The sequence below is a fragment of the Pseudophryne corroboree genome, unplaced genomic scaffold (assembly GCF_028390025.1).
Source record: "Pseudophryne corroboree isolate aPseCor3 unplaced genomic scaffold, aPseCor3.hap2 scaffold_497, whole genome shotgun sequence".
Classification (NCBI taxonomy): Eukaryota; Metazoa; Chordata; class Amphibia; order Anura; family Myobatrachidae; genus Pseudophryne; species Pseudophryne corroboree.
Window position 1 is genome coordinate 458580 of NW_026970103.1, and position 15981 is coordinate 474560.

General features: G+C 46.1%; 12 non-coding genes and 1 pseudogene across 12 annotated transcripts; 10 read left to right on the forward strand and 3 right to left on the reverse strand.

Annotated features, from left to right (window-relative positions):
• Positions 1-661: 661 nt before the first annotated feature.
• On the reverse strand, positions 662-817 carry LOC135030326 (U1 spliceosomal RNA). Its single transcript, XR_010226348.1, has one exon. It is a non-coding gene; the product is annotated as a U1 spliceosomal RNA (small nuclear RNA).
• A 2361-nt stretch (positions 818-3178) lies between these two features.
• Positions 3179-3342, forward strand: LOC135030178 (U1 spliceosomal RNA). The gene has a single exon (XR_010226227.1). It is a non-coding gene; the product is annotated as a U1 spliceosomal RNA (small nuclear RNA).
• A 152-nt stretch (positions 3343-3494) lies between these two features.
• LOC135030309 (U1 spliceosomal RNA) lies at positions 3495-3629 on the forward strand (annotated as a pseudogene).
• Positions 3630-4331: 702 nt separating this feature from the next.
• Positions 4332-4495, forward strand: LOC135030382 (U1 spliceosomal RNA). The gene has a single exon (XR_010226402.1). It is a non-coding gene; the product is annotated as a U1 spliceosomal RNA (small nuclear RNA).
• Positions 4496-4647: 152 nt separating this feature from the next.
• On the forward strand, positions 4648-4810 carry LOC135030294 (U1 spliceosomal RNA). Its single transcript, XR_010226324.1, has one exon. It is a non-coding gene; the product is annotated as a U1 spliceosomal RNA (small nuclear RNA).
• Positions 4811-5480: 670 nt separating this feature from the next.
• LOC135030386 (U1 spliceosomal RNA) lies at positions 5481-5644 on the forward strand. Its single transcript, XR_010226406.1, has one exon. It is a non-coding gene; the product is annotated as a U1 spliceosomal RNA (small nuclear RNA).
• A 152-nt stretch (positions 5645-5796) lies between these two features.
• LOC135030286 (U1 spliceosomal RNA) lies at positions 5797-5960 on the forward strand. The gene has a single exon (XR_010226319.1). It is a non-coding gene; the product is annotated as a U1 spliceosomal RNA (small nuclear RNA).
• Positions 5961-6628: 668 nt separating this feature from the next.
• Positions 6629-6792, forward strand: LOC135030201 (U1 spliceosomal RNA). The gene has a single exon (XR_010226248.1). It is a non-coding gene; the product is annotated as a U1 spliceosomal RNA (small nuclear RNA).
• A 152-nt stretch (positions 6793-6944) lies between these two features.
• LOC135030315 (U1 spliceosomal RNA) lies at positions 6945-7107 on the forward strand. Its single transcript, XR_010226341.1, has one exon. It is a non-coding gene; the product is annotated as a U1 spliceosomal RNA (small nuclear RNA).
• Positions 7108-7778: 671 nt separating this feature from the next.
• On the forward strand, positions 7779-7942 carry LOC135030371 (U1 spliceosomal RNA). The gene has a single exon (XR_010226392.1). It is a non-coding gene; the product is annotated as a U1 spliceosomal RNA (small nuclear RNA).
• Positions 7943-14570: 6628 nt separating this feature from the next.
• On the reverse strand, positions 14571-14686 carry LOC135030362 (U5 spliceosomal RNA). Its single transcript, XR_010226383.1, has one exon. It is a non-coding gene; the product is annotated as a U5 spliceosomal RNA (small nuclear RNA).
• A 275-nt stretch (positions 14687-14961) lies between these two features.
• LOC135030333 (U5 spliceosomal RNA) lies at positions 14962-15077 on the reverse strand. Its single transcript, XR_010226355.1, has one exon. It is a non-coding gene; the product is annotated as a U5 spliceosomal RNA (small nuclear RNA).
• A 144-nt stretch (positions 15078-15221) lies between these two features.
• Positions 15222-15384, forward strand: LOC135030374 (U1 spliceosomal RNA). The gene has a single exon (XR_010226395.1). It is a non-coding gene; the product is annotated as a U1 spliceosomal RNA (small nuclear RNA).
• The last annotated feature ends 597 nt before the right edge of the window (positions 15385-15981 follow it).

Here is a 15981-nt window from a genome sequence, read left to right on the forward strand (position 1 = left end):
GCTGGGGAGGGCCGCTGCTCAGGCACATCTCTGTCAAGTAAAGGAGATTCAACTGAGGCAGCACAAGGGAACTCTCATATGGGGACAACAACTGCAGTGAGAACACATATTTTCAGATGAACATGGGAGGGCAGAAGGCTGCCTAATACTGAAGCACCCCCAAACAACAAACCAAATGCAACAACTAGTGCAAGCATTCCTGGGGGAAGGCCTGCAGCAGATGGATTTGCATATGGTGATGTTATCCAAGCAGTGGGTCAAAGTTGGCTTCAACCCTCATCTGCATATGAAAAGAGAAAAGGGGCGTGCAGGGCATGGCGGCCTTTTGCGGTGCTTGGATGACCCCTAGATCGCATTAAACACCCCCACCCTCCTTTGGTGTGGGGCTCATGTTGGCCATGCCCCATCCCATGAAGCATTCAAGCTGATTTCTTGCAGCAGCTGGGCACTGTAACAGCTCCAGAGCTGCTCTGTAAGGCAAGTAAAAGGGTGTGGGCCTTGCAGCACTACCTGTAGTTTGCATTGTGCATTGGAAGGCACAAAGTAAGCAGACGGGAGGAGAAGTCAGGATAGTCCACAAGGGTATAGAAGGGAGGGGCTCAAGAAAAAAGAAGTGGAAACAGAGAGCAAACTAGGCTGGAGAGAGACCTGAGACAAAGAGATCTGAATTATACGAGAGCCGACCAGAGGAAACACAAATTATGCAGTCAAGTGTCCCACATTTGGGGAAATCGTAGGAGCAGCACACCCAGTGTGCAATGGGTGAGCCTTGCCCTGGGAGAAGCACCTTCCTGATTATAGTATCTCACCTGGGTGTGCTGCCCCTGCGATTTCCCCAAATGTGGGAAACTTGACTGCATAATTTGTGTTTCCCCTGGTCGGCTCTCATATAATTCAGATCTCTTTGTCTCAGGTCTCTCTCCAGCCTAGTTTGCTGTCTGTTTCCACTTCTTTTTTCTTGAGCCCCTCCCTTCTATACCCTTGTGGACTATCCTGACTTCTCCTCCTGTCTGCTTACTTTGTGCCTTCCAATGCACAATGCAAACTACAGGTAGTGCTGCAGGGCCCACACCCTTTTACTTGCCTTACAGAGCAGCTCTGGAGCTGTTACAGTGCCAAGCTGCTGCAAGAAATCAGCTTGAATGCTTCAGGGGCTGGGGCATGGCCAACATGAGCCTCACACCGAAGGAGGGTGGGGGTGTTTAATGCGAACTAAGGGTCATCCAAGCGCCGCAAAAGGCAGCCATGCCCTGCATACCCCTTTTCTCTTTTCATATGCAGATGAGGGTTCCAGCCAACTTTGGCCCACTGCTTGGATGACATCACTATATGCATATCCGTCTTCTGCAGACCTTCCCCCAGGAATGCTTGTACTAGTTGTTGCATTTGGTTTGTTGTTTGGGGGTGCTTCAGTATTAGGCAGCCTTCTGCCCTCCCATGTTCATCTGAAAATATGTGTTCTCACTGCAGTTGTTGTCCCCAGATGAGAGTTCCCTTGTGCTGCCTCAGTTGAATCTCCTTTACTCTAAAACTTGTAAAACTTAGCAAAAGTGTTTACTAAATAGCTGCTCGGCAAAGTTGCAATGCCGAGACTCCCCGACCAGCTGCCCAGGATGAACCCACCTTTCTAGTAGAATGGGTCTTCACCTAATTCAGTAACGGCAATCCTGCCGTGGAATGAGCATGCTGAATCTTACCACAGATCCAGCGCATAATTGTCTACATGGAAGCAGGACACCCAATCCTGTTGGGAGCATACAGGACAAACAGAGCCTCTGTTTTCCTAATCTGAACCGTTCTGGTGACATAAATTTTCAAAGTTCTGACCACAGCCAGAGACTTTGACTCAACGAAGGTGTCAGTGGCCAAAGGCACCATGTGGAAAGATGAACCACCTTCGGCAGAAATAGTTGACGTGTCCTCAATTCTGCTCTATCTTCATGAAATATCAAATAAAGGCTCTTGTGATACTGCATGGTTTGTACTGTTTTCCATGTGCTCCCAGATCTTTCAAGCAAGAAGCATGGTCAAGAAAGTTCTGTTTGAAAAGAAACAACATTTACTGTCATTGTTATAGAATTTGGGAGAAAAAACAAGAAGAAATCTGCACTGTTGACGCACTGGACAGAATGAATGAATCATAAAATATAACCTTTATTAAGTATGTATTAAAATTGGATAAATATTAATATTATTATCCCAAACTGCAGTGAAACATAAAGGTTAAAATCACAGAACTAACATACATGTGCATAAGAAGAATAAAGAGATGTGAAAAAAAGGTTTAAAAAGCGTGTCCGTGTGTGATTATTTTTGAAGGCACAACCCTGGCGGGGTTGTTTATATAGATATATATGTTGCTAATAATCACTTTCTAGCGTAATGTTATTAAATAGCTGTTAGTATCTATGTCGTCAGGTACCACTGGGTCGTATCCTATATACTCCTGTGGGAAACTTGACTGCATAATTTGTGTTTCCCCTGGTCGGCTCTCGTATAATTCAGATCTCTTTGTCTCAGGTCTCTCTCCAGCCTAGTTTGCTGTCTGTTTCCACTTCTCTTTTCTTGAGCCGCTGCCTTCTATGCCCTTGTGCACTCTCCAGACTTCTCCTGTCTGCTTACTTTGTGCCTTCCAACGCACAATGCAAACTACAGGTAGTGCTGCAGGGCCCACACCCTTTTACTTGCCTTACAGAGCAGCTCTGGAGCTGTTACAGTGCCCAGCTGCAGCAAGAAATCAGCTTGAATGCTTCAGGGGCTGGGGCATAGCCAACATGAGCCCCACACCGACGGAGGGTGGAGGTGTTTAATGCAAACTAGGGGTCAGCCAAGCGCCGCAAAAGGCCGCCATGCCCTGCATGCCCCTTTTCTCTTTTCATATGCAGACGAGGGTTGAAGCCAACTTTGACCCACTGCTTGGATGACATCACCATATGCAAATCCATCTGCGGCAGGCCTTCCCCCAGGAATGCTTGCACTAGTTGTTGCATTTGGTTTGTTGTTTGGGGGTGCTTCAGTATTAGGCAGCCTTCTGCCCTCCCATGTTCATCTGAAAATATGTGTTCTCCCTGCAGTTGTTGTCCCCAGATGAGAGTTCCCTTGTGCTGCCTCAGTTGAATCTCCTTTACTTGACAGAGATGTGCCTGAGCAGCGGCCCTCCCCAGCCCTATCCCAAATCATACTTATTTTGCATAGGAGATACCATGGTCATGAAGATTGTTCTCCCAGGGTTAGGTTCATTCATTGCGTTCTGGGTATGCTGACCTCTGTGATTTCCCCAAATGTGGGAAACTCAACTGCATTATTTGTGGTAGTGGGGGACTGTGTTTGTGCTTTCCTCTGGTCAGCTCTGGTAAAAGTCAGATTTCTTTGTCTCAGATCTTCCTCTAGCCTTGTTCTTCTTTCAAGAGTTCCCTTGTGCTGCCTCAGTTGGATCTCCTTCACTTGACAGGGGGGTGCCCGAGCAGCGACCCTCCCCAGCTCTAGCCCAACTCCTACTTACCTGCCAGGTGAGATACTATGATCATGAAGTTGCTTCTCCCAGGGCAAGGCTCACCCATTGCACTCTGGGTGTGCTGCCCCTGCGATTTCCCCAAATATGGGAAACTTGATTGCATAATTTGTGTTTCCCCTAGTCGGCTCTCATATAATTCAGATCTCTTTGTCTCAGGTCTCTCTCCAGCCTAGTTTGCTGTCTGTTTCCACTTCTTTTTTCTTGAGCCCCTCCCTTCTATACCCTTGTGCACTATCCTGACTTCTCCTCCTGTCTGCTTATTTTGTGCCTTCCGATGCACAATGCAAACTACAGGTAGTGCTGCAGGGCCCACACCCTTTTACTTGCCTTACAGAGCAGCTCTGGAGCTGTTACAGTGCCAAGCTGCTGCAAGAAATCAGCTTGAATGCTTCAGGGGCTGGGGCATGGCCAACATGAGCCCCACACCGAAGTAGGGTGGGGGTGTTTAATGCGAACTAAGGGTCATCCAAGCGCCGCAAAAGGCCGCCATGCCCTGCATACCCCTTTTCTCTTTTCATATGCAGATGAGGGTTCCAGCCAACTTTGGCCCACTGCTTGGATGACATCACTGTATGCAAATCCGTCTTTTGCAGACCTTCCCCCAGGAATGCTTGTACTAGTTGTTGCATTTGGTTTGTTGTTTGGGGGTGCTTCAGTATTAGGCAGCCTTCTGCCCTCCCATGTTCATCTGAAAATATGTGTTCTCCCGGCAGTTGTTGTCCCCAGATGAGAGTTCCCTTGTGCTGCCTCAGTTGAATCTCCTTTACTTGACAGAGATGTGCCTGAGCAGCGGCCCTCCCCAGCCCTATCCCAAATCATACTTATTTTGCATAGGAGATACCATGGTCATAAAGATTGTTCTCCCAGGGTGAGGTTCATTCATTGCATTCTGGGTATGCTGACCCCTGTGATTTCCCCAAATGTGGGAAACTCAACTGCATTATTTGTGGTAGTGGGGGACTGTGTTTGTGTTTTCCTCTGGTCAGCTCTGGTAAAAGTCAGATTTCTTTGTCTCAGATCTTCCTCTAGCCTTGTTCTTCTTTCGAGAGTTCCATTGTGCTGCCTCAGTTTGATCTCCTTCACTTGACAGGGGGGTACCCGAGCAGCGACCCTCCCCAGCTCTAGCCCAACTCCTACATAACTGCCAGGTGAGATACTATGATCATGAAGGTGCTTCTCCCAGGGCAAGGCTCACCCATTGCACTCTGGGTGTGCTGCTCCTGCGATTTCCCCAAATGTGGGAAACTTGACTGCATAATTTGTGTTTCCCCTGGTCGGCTCTCGTATAATTCAGATCTCTTTGTCTCAGGTCTCTCTCCAGCCTAGTTTGCTGTCTGTTTCCACTTCTCTTTTCTTGAGCCGCTGCCTTCTATGCCCTTGTGCACTCTCCTGACTTCTCCTGTCTGCTTACTTTGTGCCTTCCAACGCACAATGCAAACTACAGGTAGTGCTGCAGGGCCCACACCCTTTTACTTGCCTTTCAGAGCAGCTCTGGAGCTGTTACAGTGCCCAGCTGCTGCAAGAAATCAGCTTGAATGCTTCAGGGGCTGGGGCATAGCCAACATGAGCCCCACACCGACGGAGGGTGGAGGTGTTTAATGCGAACTAAGGGTCATCCAAGCGCCGCAAAAGGCCGCCATGCCCTGCATACCCCTTTTCTCTTTTCATATGCAGATGAGGGTTCCAGCCAACTTTGGCCCACTGCTTGGATGACATCACCGTATGCAAATACGTCTTCTGCAGACCTTCCCCCAGGAATGCTTGTACTAGTTGTTGCATTTGGTTTGTTGTTTGGGGTGCTTCAGTATTAGGCAGCCTTCTGCTCTCCCATGTTCATCTGAAAATATGTGTTCTCCCTGCAGTTGTTGTCCCCAGATGAGAGTTCTCTTGTGCTGCCTCAGTTGAATCTCCTTTACTTGACAGAGATGTGCCTGAGCAGCGGCCCTCCCCAGCCCTATCCCAAATCATACTTATTTTGCATAGGAGATACCATGGTCATGAAGATTGTTCTTCCAGGGTGAGGTTCATTCATTGCATTCTGGGTATGCTGACCCCTGTGATTTCCCCAAATGTGGGAAACTCGACTGCATTATTTGTGGTAGTGGGGGACTGTGTTTGTGCTTTCCTCTGGTCAGCTCTGGTAAAAGTCAGATTTCTTTGTCTCAGATCTTCCTCTAGCCTTGTTCTTTTTTTGAGAGTTTCCTTGTGCTGCCTCAGTTGGATTTCCTTCACTTGACAGGGGGGTGCCCGAGCAGCGACCCTCCCCAGCTCTAGCCCAACTCCTACTTACCTGCCAGGTGAGATACTATGATCAGGAAGGTGCTTCTCCCAGGGCAAGGCTCACCCATTGCACTCTGGGTGTGCTGCTCCTACGATTTCCCCAAATGTGGGACACTTGACTACATAATTTGTGTTTCCTCTGGTCGGCTACTCGTATAATTCAGATCTCTTTGTCTCAGGTCTCTCTCCAGCCTAGTTTGCTGTCTGTTTCCACTTCTCTTTTCTTGAGCCCCTGCCCTTGCCCTTGTGCACTCTCCTGACTTCTCCTGTCTGCTTACTTTGTGCCTTCCAACGCACAATGCAAACTACAGGTAGTGCTGCAGGGCCAACACCCTTTTACTTGCCTTACAGAGCAGCTCTGGAGCTGTTACAGTGCCCAGCTGCTGCAAGAAATCAGCTTGAATGCTTCAGGGGCTGGGGCATAGCCAACATGAGCCCCACACCGACGGAGGGTGGAGGTGTTTAATGCGAACTAAGGGTCATCCAAGCGCCGCAAAAGGCCGCCATGCCCTGCATACCCCTTTTCTCTTTTCATATGCAGATGAGGGTTCCAGCCAACTTTGGCCCACTGCTTGGATGACATCACCGTATGCAAATCCGTCTTCTGCAGACCTTTTCCCAGGAATGCTTGTACTAGTTGTTGCATTTGGTTTGTTGTTTGGGGGTGCTTCAGTATTAGGCAGCCTTCTGCTCTCCCATGTTCATCTGAAAATATGTGTTCTCCCTGCAGTTGTTGTCCCCAGATGAGAGTTCCCTTGTGCTGCCTCAGTTGAATCTCCTTTACTTGACAGAGATGTGCCTGAGCAGCGGCCCTCCCCAGCCCTATCCCAAATCATACTTATTTTGCATAGGAGATACCATTGTCATGAAGATTGTTCTCCCAGGGTGAGGTTCATTCATTGCATTCTGGGTATGCTGACCCCTGTCATTTCCCCAAATGTGGGAAACTCGACTGCATTATTTGTGGTAGTGGGGGACTGTGTTTGTGCTTTCCTCTGGTCAGCTCTGGTAAAAGTCAGATTTCTTTGTCTCAGATCTTCCTCTAGCCTTGTTCTTTTTTCGAGAGTTTCCTTGTGCTGCCTCAGTTGGATCTCCTTCACTTGACAGGGGGGTGCCCGAACAGCGACCCTCCCCAGCTCTAGCCCAACTCCTACTTACCTGCCAGGTGAGATACTATGATCAGGAAGGTGCTTCTCCCAGGGCAAGGCTCACCCAATGCACTCTGGGTGTGCTGCTCCTACGATTTCCCCAAATGTGGGACACTTGATTACATAATTTGTGTTTCCTCTGGTCGGCTCTCGTATAATTCAGATCTCTTTGTCTCAGGTCTCTCTCCAGCCTAGTTTGCTGTCTGTTTCCACTTCTCTTTTCTTGAGCCGCTCCCTTCTATGCCCTTGTGCACTATCCTGACTTCTCCCGTCTGCTTACTTTGTGCCTTCCAACGCACAATGCAAACTACAGGTAGTGCTGCAGGGCCCACACCCTTTTACTTGCTTTACAGAGCAGCTCTGGAGCTGTTACAGTGCCCAGCTGCTGCAAGAAATCAGCTTGAATGCTTCAGGGGCTGGGGCATAGCCAACATGAGCCCCACACCGAAGGAAGGTGGAGGTGTTTAATGCAAACTAGGGGTCATCCAAGCGCCGCAAAAGGCCGCCATGCCCTGCACACCTCTTTTTTATTTTCATATGCAGACGAGGGTTGAAGCCAACTTTGACCCACTGCTTGGATGACATCACCATATGCAAATCCATCTGCTGCAGGCCTTCCCCCAGGAATGCTTGCACTAGTAGTTGCATTTGGTTTGTTGTTTGGGGGTGCTTCAGTGTTAGGCAGCCTTCTGCCCTCCCATGTTCATCTGAAAATATGTGTTCTCCCTGCAGTTGTTGTCCCCAGATGAGAGTTCCCTTGTGTTGCCTCAGTTGAATCTCCTTTACTTGACAGAGATGTGCCTGAGCAGCGGCCCTCCCCAGCCCTATCCCAAATCATACTTATTTTGCATAGGAGATACCATGGTCATGAAGATTGTTCTCCCAGGGTGAGGTTCATTCATTGCACTCTGGGTATGCTGACCCCTGTGATTTCCCCAAATGTGGGAAACTCGACTGCATTATTTGTGGTAGTGGGGGACTGCGTTTGTGCTTTCCTCTGGTCAGCTCTGGTAAAAGTCAGATTTCTTTGTCTCAGATCTTCCTCTAGCCTTGTTCTTCTTTCGAGAGTTCCCTTGTGCTGCCTCAGTTGGATCTCCTTCACTTGACAGGGGGTGCCCGAGCAGCAATCCTCCACAGCTCTAGCCCAACTCCTACTTACCTGCCAGGTGAGATACTATGATGTTCACTGTTAGGGCAATCAGGATGTGGAATTCCCTGCCAGGGAAGGTGGTAATGGCGGACTCTGTAATTGGATTTAAAAAAGGAATGGATACATTTCTGAATGAAAAAGCTATCCAAGGTTATAATACTTAAAATATCAACATGGTTAATCCGGGGGTAACATGAGTTATAGTAGCTAACTAGTCATAAAACATTATTCAGCAAGTATGTAGAATCATCACAACTTAAAACAGGTTGAACACGATGGGCAATTTGCCTCTATTCAACCTCAAAAACTATGTTACTATATGTTACTATATTACTATGTTACTGTAGTATACAGAACACCACAATGTAATGAGCAGTGATAGTGAGCACTGATGAGGATACTAGAACTGACACTGAGCAGCAAGATGCAGCACTGGACTATTAGTAATGTACTGTAGTATGCTGAGCACCACAATGCAGCACAAGACAATGAGCAGTGATACTGAGCACTGATGAGGATACTACTGAGAACTGACACTGAGCAGGAGAGACACACTACTAGTATTACTGAGCAGCAATAAGTAACCACTGATACTGAGCACTGATATTGAGATTTCCACTGAGAGAACATAGCCACGTCCTCTCCGCTCTCTCTTCAATGCTCGAGTAAAAATGGCGGCAACGCGCAGCTCTTTATATGGAATCCGAATCTCGAGAGAATCCGACAGCGGGATGATGACATTTTCCCTTGTTCAGGTTTTCCGAGTCAGGCGGGAACAACCGAGCCTGCCTCGGACCAGTGTAAACCACGTGGAGTTCGTCGGGAATTCGGTTCTCGGAGAACCGAACCCGCTCCTCTCTACCTTATACCCATCAATTTTTTTATTTTCAATCTAAGCCCCTGCAGTTTTCTGTAAGCATCTGCTTCGCTATGATGATCAACAAGTCACAAGGGCAAACACTCAGGGCTTGAGGCGTAGATCTTAGGACCAGCTGCTACAAGCATGGCAGAGGTGTCACTATCACTGGTGACACCCAGAGAGGTGGCGAAGGAGATTGTAATGCAGTGCGCGCAGATAAGCAGCGCAATGGTAAAAAGGAGGCATGGTTTCATAGGTAGGGGCGTGGCCTGGTGGCCTGAATCTACATTTTGTTGCTCCGGGTGTCCCGGGGGTTGGGGGCTGCACCCGGGGACTAGTATGTGTGCGGTGCTGGCTCCTGCACAGTGACAGGGCATGGCCACCCAGCATGACACCTCCATTCTTGACCATGCTGTAATTGCAGTCGCACTGCAGTTCAGCGTGATCATAATAAATGGTGTAGCCTCCTGCTGGTGCAGACTGTATGTGCGCGCAGGAAGCCGCCACCATTTTTGTGATCACAGCGGCTGAATGTGATGTCATACAGCCGCTGTGACCACGCCCCCTGTGTCTCCTCCGTTGCAGACCCCATTTTGAAGCCTTGCCCCCGCACCGCTCCATCCCTGACTTGGAAATGGAGTGTTGCTGACCCCCCTCTCCCCCCCCCGCCCCGATTGACAGGCAGAGGCGATCGCATTCTCTGCGGGGTGCCGCAGAAAATGCAGGCACATGCGTATGCTGTTAGCAATTTTTGCAGTTGGATCGCTTATTGTGATTGCATTCCAACCTGAATCAGGCCCTATTACCTATCACAATGCGCTGCGGGCAGTACAAAATTGGGTTAATATAGGAGTAAAACTCCCAGACCTGTGCTCCTTAACTGTACCTGGTGGCTAGTGGAGCGGCTGCCCAGTAATCAGTGTCCACGCCAGTGCGCACACGGTCCACCCCCTACGGCCACGCTCCCCTTCATCAGCGGCCTCGTGATCCGGAAGGGCGGTGTGTGTGTGACTGACCTTAGGAAGAAACTGGAGCCTCCGCTGCAGTGACCCAGCAACCAGGGCACGGGAGTATACAGCGCCGCTGGGAGTGATGAAGCTGCAGTAAAGATGTCTATTAGACCTAGCCTGCTGCAGCCCTTGTAGATTCTCATAAAACAAGTTCTTCTTTTCTTGTCAAAATTAATAGCTAAGAATAGGCTGCCTGAGGCAGGCCCCTGTTAAGTGGCCTGCTACTGAAGGCACCAACTACAAACTGAGCTCCCTGTTCATGGAAGCGGGGTTATAGAGGAGGATGCGCTGAGCATCTTGGGAACAGTCAAAAGCTTTGAGCCGGTTGGTGCCTCAGATCAAGATCCTACTCTACACCCCAATGTGAATCCTTGTGGAGTCCAGTGTACCCCACAGAAGAAATTAATGTGTCACACCCATTGGCAGCAACCTTAGAATAGCTGCTGACGGGCACAATTGAGAAAGGAAAGGGGGGGGGGGGACATTTGAATCCAGCACATAGATGCAATTCAAATATGTAATTTGTACCTTCCTATTTTAAAATATAATGGATGAACCTCACCCTGTGAGAACAATCTTCATGATCAAGAGATCTCATATGCAAAATAAGTATGAGTTGGGATAGGGCTGGGGAGGGTGGCTGCTCGGGCAGCCCCTCCCCCGTCAAGTTAAGGAGATTCAACTGAGGACGCACAAGGGAACTCTCGTCTGGGGACAACAACTGCAGGGAGACCACATCTGTTCAGATGAACATGGGAGGGTGGAAGGCTGCCTAATATTGAAGCACCATCAAATATCAAACCATATGCAACAACTAGTACAAGCATTCCTGGGGGAAGGTCTGCAGAAGACGGATTTGCATACGGTGATGTCATCCAAGATGTGGGCCAAAGTTGGCTGGAACCCTCATCTGCATATGAAAAGAGAAAAGGGGCATGCAGGGCATGGCGGCCTTTTGCGGTGCTTGGATGACCCCTAGTTCGCATTAAACACCCCCACCCTCCTTTGGTGTGGGGCTCATGTTGGCCATGCCCCATCCCCTGAAGCATTCAAGCTGATTTCTTGCAGCAGCTGGGCACTGTAACAGCTCCAGAGCTGTTCTGTAAGGCAAGTAAAAGGGTGTGGGCCCTGCAGCACCACCTGTAGTTCGCATTGTGCGTTGGAAGGCACAAAGTAAGCAGACGGGAGGAGAAGTCAGGATAGTGCGCAAGGGCATCCTTTTCTCTTAGTCCGTAGAGGATGCTGGGGTCACATTAAGAACCATGGGGTATAGACGGGATCCGCAAGAGACATGGGCACTTTAAGACTTTCAAAGGGTGTGAACTGGCTCCTCCCTCTATGCCCCTCCTCCAGACTCCAGTTATAGGAACTGTGCCCAGGGAGACGGACATTTCGAGGAAAGGATTTATTGTTAAACTAAGGTGAGCATCTTACCAGCTCACACCTTAAGCATGCCGCAGAACGTGGCATTCAACAGAACACAAGCCAACGGCATGAACAATTGCAGCAAAAAGCTGACCAGAACCATAACATAACATGTGTATAACCACAAGTAATAACTGCAGACACAGTATGGACTGGGACGGGTGCCCAGCATCCTCTACGGACTAAGAGAAAAGGATTTACCGGTAGGTATTAAAATCCTATTTTCTCATACGACCTAGAGGATGCTGGGGTCACATTAAGAACCATGGGGTTATACCAAAGCTCTTGAACGGGTGGGAGAGTGCGTACGACTCTGCAGCACCGAATGACCCAACTTGAGGTTATCATCAGCCAAGGTATCAAACTTGTAAAACTTAGCAAAAGTGTTTACTAAATAGCTGCTCGGCAAAGTTGCAATGCCGAGACTCCCCGACCAGCTGCCCAGGATGAACCCACCTTTCTAGTAGAATGGGTCTTCACCTAATTCAGTAACGGCAATCCTGCCATGGAATGAGCATGCTGAATCTTACCACAGATCCAGCGCATAATGGTCTACATGGAAGCAGGACACCCAATCCTGTTGGGAGCATACAGGACAAACAGAGCCTCTGTTTTCCTAATCTGAACCGTTCTGGTGACATAAATTTTCAAAGTTCTGACCACAGCCAGAGACTTTGACTCAACGAAGGTGTCAGTGGCCAAAGGCACCATGTGGAAAGATGAACCACCTTCGGCAGAAATTGTTGACGTGTCCTCAATTCTGCTCTATCTTCATGAAAGATCAAATAAAGGCTCTTGTGATACTGCATGGTTTGTACTGTTTTCCATGTGCTCCCAGATCTTTCAAGCAAGTAGCATGGTCAAGAAAGTTCTGTTTGAAAAGAAACAACATTTACTGTCATTGTTATAGAATTTGGGAGAAAAAACAAGAAGAAATCTGCACTGTTGACGCACTGGACAGAATGAATGAATCATAAAATATAACCTTTATTAAGTATGTATTAAAATTGGATAAATATTAATATTATTATCCCAAACTGCAGTGAAACATAAAGGTTAAAATCACAGAACTAACATACATGTGCATAAGAAGAATTAAGAGATGTGAAAAAAAGGTTTAAAAAGCGTGTCCGTGTGTGATTATTTTTGAAGGCACAACCCTGGCGGGGTTGTTTATATAGATATATATGTTGCTAATAATCACTTTCTAGCGTAATGTTATTAAATAGCTGTTAGTATCTATGTCGTCAGGTACCACTGGGTCGTATCCTATATACTCCCTTCACTCAATAGGGGTTACCTCCCGGGAAGCCATCCCCATTGGCGAATTTGTGGGGGTGATTGAGTATAACCGGTAAGCTAACCTCCAATTTGTGGGGTGCTTAGGTAGATGGGGATCACTTATTTCTCTGTGTCCCCTAAGACTATATTCCTAAATTCAATACCACAGGGGGATAGCTTTCTATATCGGATAAGGAATCACTTGATAGGGAAATCTCTATGCATCATGGAAAGATCATATTTATTAATATCCAAACTAAAAAAATGATGAATAGCTTTAATTTAGCTGTTTAGATATAGTTAATTGGCGAGATATACCAACAGGTGCGGTTGCCTTAAGGAATATGGCAATTCCAATATAAATAGCAGCCCTCCTTCATATAATCAGCCAGATCTTATTAAATCTGGTCCAGATATAGCCGTTCAGATATACTTAATTGACAACATATATCAATCGGTGGGGTTGCCTTAAGGAATATAGCAATTCCAATTCTCATATAAATAGCAACCTTCCTTCATATATTCAGCCAGATCTTATTTAATCTGATCTAGGCGTAGGCAATAATGCTTTCCTTAGAGGTATAGCCACCTCAATTCTTATTAGGAAGCAAAGTGTCTGTCATAATGGTTTATCCAATTCATCTAAGAAATAATATATTCCATGTGTCAGAGATTCATTACTCTCTATTTACACTGTTAAAGAGTTAATTCTTATTATGTTACAGTGTAATGAAATTATCATATAGGGAGATGTGGCAATTCCATGTGCTATATATATAATAACCCTTAGTGGTCCAGATTCCACAATGAGGGATTTTCTTATAAACCGCTGAAACACACAGCTGTTTGACTGACTTCCAAATATATCTATCTCACTTTGTAACAGTCTTATGATAGAGAAACTGTTACATATTCGGTCACTTAGTTATCTAAAGGTAAACAGACTCAGTGTGAGGGTAATATAATATATCAAATGCGCTGTCAATAATCGTGGTAACTGGTGTAATAATGTGGTATATTGAGTATGCTAGTAAGGCATATAACTGCTCTCCAGCCTTTAAGTGTTACCAATCAATTTGTTACACTGTAAAGGATTTATGGTGTCCTGTTAGGACATGCAGCTGCTAGGCTGACTCAAAGATTTATCCATTTGTAACAATGATGTAACAGTTATATACATGTTACTGGTATTACATAGAAATAGTATGACACAGGCCAGCAGTCCCATGTGTCTAGATTCCACAATAGGAGATTTTCTTTGTCTTATAAACTGCTGGAACACACAGCTGCTAGACTGACTTCAAATATATATATTACTTTGTAACAGTCTTATAGTAAAGAGACTGTTACACACTGTCATTTAGTTATCTCAAGGTTAGCAGATTCTGTGTGAGGATAGTGTTCTGTTAGAACATGCAGCTGCTAGGCTGACTCATAGAAAATGTATCCATTTGTAACAAATGACACATACAGCATTAAATTAATATCTATAGCAGCCCATGTGACATCTCTACTCTTATCATAATTGTCTGGTTATTGCCAATCTGGACAGCAGGAGTGATATATATTCACTAGTCCCAATATCCCATCATATAAATATACCCACACTGATATACTTTCTTATCAAGAGTTATTAGTAGCTATCTGTATGCACTTTAGACATTGTATCTGCTAAGTGACATCATATCTAGTGTATTCCTTTCTTATAGCTCAGCTTCTATTCCCTATTAGTGGAGACTAACAGCTAACATCATAATCATATATTTTTGTTTTATAACATTTCACATGAGTCAAATACACGCGGACACGCCGTGCCCTACACGTGTGTTTCACTGCATCTATGGCAACTTACATTAAAGCTAACAAGAAAGCACACTCGTTCTGTCTTTAAACTGATAAAAGAAACCCCAATAATATGGGGCATGCAAAAATTGAGATAAAACTCAGTTTTGCTCCTCTCCACGGAAATCTTTAATAAAAGGCGAAATATTTGTTAGTTCTGAAGAGAAACCAGAGCATGACCAAGATTCCACCTGTCGCCTGAGTGCCATGCCAGCAGTTCTCATTGAGCTCAAAGTGAGCACCCAATTTGAAAGAAAGATAGCAGATTTCTCACCAGGCTTCCCCTAGCTATAAACATGGTTTGTACTCTTTTCCATGTGTTCCCAGATCTTTCAAGCAATTAGTATAGTCAAGAAAGTTCTGTTTGAAAAGAAACAAACATTTACTGTCATTTCTATGCAAATGAGCTTACATTAAAGCACACTCGTTCTATCTTTAAACAGATAAAATAAAACCCCAATAAGATGGGGAATGCAAAATTTGAGATAAAACTCAGTTTTGCTCCTCTCCACGGAAATCTTTAGTAAAAGGCGAAAGATTTGTTCGTTCTGAAGAGAAGCCAGAGCATGACCAAGATTTTCATCTGAAAATATGTGTTCTCCCTGCAGTTGTTGTCCCCAGATGAGAGTTCCCTTGTGCTGCCTCAGTTGAATCTCCTTTACTTGACAGAGATGTGCCTGAGCAGCGGCCCTCCCCAGCCCTATCCCAAATCATACTTATTTTGCATAGGAGATACCATGGTCATGAAGATTGTTCTCCCAGGGTGAGGTTCATTCATTGCATTCTGGGTATGCTGACCCCTGTGATTTCCCCAATGTGGGAAACTCGACTGCATTATTTGTGGTAGTGGGGGACTGTGTTTGTGCTTTCCTCTGGTCAGCTCTGGTAAAAGTCAGATTTCTTTGTCTCAGATCTTCCTCTAGCCTTGTTCTTCTTTCGAGAGTTCCCTTGTGCTGCCTCAGTTGGATCTCCTTCACTTGACAGGGGGTGCCCGAGCAGCAATCCTCCACAGCTCTAGCCCAACTCCTACTTATCTGCCAGGTGAGATACTATGATCTTCACTGTTAGGGCAATCAGGATGTGGAATTCCCTGCCAGGGAAGGTGGTAATGGCGGACTCTGTAATTGGATTTAAAAAAGGAATGGATACATTTCTGAATGAAAAAGCTATCTAAGGTTATAATACTTAAAATATCAACATGGTTAATCCGGGGGTAACATGAGTTATAGTAGCTAACTAGTCATAAAACATTATTCAGCAAGTATGTAGAATCATCACAACTTAAAACAGGTTGAACACGATGGGCAATTTGCCTCTATTCAACCTCAAAAACTATGTTACTATATGTTACTATATTACTATGTTACTGTAGTATACAGAAAACCAAAATGCAATGAACAGTGATAGTGAGCACTGATGAGGATACTAGAACTGACACTGAGCAGCAAGATGCAGCACTGGACTATTAGTAA